Raw genomic sequence first — 1716 nt, 5'->3', positions numbered from 1 at the left:
TTAGTAGATACATTTTCTCTCATCTTTGGAAAGAATATGTGAGCATCTGTGAGATGTATATTTTATAGACCACAAAATGACTGCTATTTTTCAAGGAACCTCTAACCTAGCAGGGATATAATTGGTTTAAAAGAAAACTATGTGAATAATTTTCATTTTCTCAGGAAAGAAAACTTTAGAACAAAAAAATATATGATAATCTCAGAATTTTTTCAAATACAAATTTTATATTTTTGAGATGTATTCATTTGTCAAATATTATAGAATTTCTCCATAAGATGAATATGAAGGGAAGTCAAAATATGAACTAATCTAGAGATTTGATACATTTACTTACTAAGGAGAAGCAAGTTTATAAATTGTAAATAGCAATAGGTTTATAAACATCTAAAAATTAAGACATCTAAATAGTTAAATTGATATTTTCAGGTTAAAAGTACTGTTTCTTCACATAAGTAATGCCACAGTCTAAATATTTGTGTCCTTTAAATTCATAAGTAATCCTCAACATGATATTTGGAAGTGGGGCCTTAGGGAGGTGATTAGGTCATGAAGACAGAGCCCACCTGAATAGGATTAGTGCCCTTATAAAAAGGAGACCATAGAGACCCCATGCTCCCTCAAATCATGTGAGCACATAGTGGTGTATGAGCCGGGATGTGGGTCTTCACCGGACAGTGACTGTGTCAGTCACTTTCCTACCTCCAGAACTGTGAGAAATAAATGTTTTTTGCTTATACATCAACTAGTTTATGGTATCTTGTTATAGCAGTCTGAACAGACTTTAAGATAAGAAATATTCTTATAAATTCACATTATGTGCAAATATTTATATATAATTGTATCTCAACAAAACTGGACACTAAGATAACAGAATATAATAGAAATTCTTATAGGAAAACATGTATCTAGATCTAACTGGTATAATCTTTAAGTCAAAGCATGTATTAAGGTAACTAAATACAAATGTTAAGAGTTAATTGTATCTAAGCCAAACCAATCTATGTAATGTTTGAGACTATAAACTTTTCACCTTTAACTAAAATTCTACTAAAATTTTAACTAAGGTAGTTCTCATTTTATGTCATGATTATATAATATTATGTATTTAAATATTAGAATGTATATAGAACCGCTAATTTTAATAAGTTTGATATTTATTTTAGTGAATTCTGTAAAGAATTCACAAAGACCTATATTTAAAGCTTATAGCGTATAGTTTATTTTTATAGTCTATTTTTTTTTTTTTTTTTTTGGGCAAATTGCTTTGGTTGACCTCACAGATTGCAAGGACTTTGTCAGTTTACAATACTTTATTATTTTTTTATTTTTTACGCCTAGAGTACCTGGTCTTCCCAGATGGTCTCCCATCCAAATACTAACTAGGCCTGACTCTGCTTAGCTTCCAAGATCAGACAGGATTAGGCTTGTTCAGGGTGGCATGGCCATAGACTGTAGTCTATTTTTAAAGACATTAAAAATAGATTATTAAGTATTAGTAATGTCAAGTAATTCTTCAAAAATTAAGTTGTGATGTAATTAAAAATTTATTATTCTTCCTGTATCAGTCCAGGTAGGCTAGGTCTAAAATCACCACTAAAAGTTCAATGCCTTCCCATAGAAATGTGTAATTTATTTCTAATGTTTAATCCACTGCGTGTCTGAGAAATATTCAAGGCCCTTACTTTCTTAGCACACCAGCTAATTCAAAGCTAT

The 1716-nt window shown here is 30.2% G+C and overlaps 1 pseudogene; it reads right to left on the bottom strand.

Moving 5' to 3' along the window:
• Positions 1–1334: 1334 nt before the first annotated feature.
• Positions 1335–1453, bottom strand: LOC120622631 (uncharacterized; annotated as a pseudogene).
• Between the last annotated feature and the right edge of the window lie 263 nt (positions 1454–1716).

Source organism: Pteropus medius, unplaced genomic scaffold, assembly GCF_902729225.1.
Source record: "Pteropus medius unplaced genomic scaffold, Ma_sr-lr_union100, whole genome shotgun sequence".
Classification (NCBI taxonomy): Eukaryota; Metazoa; Chordata; class Mammalia; order Chiroptera; family Pteropodidae; genus Pteropus; species Pteropus medius.
Note: the sequence above shows the minus strand (reverse complement) of the source record. Positions and strands in the feature narration are given on the sequence as shown.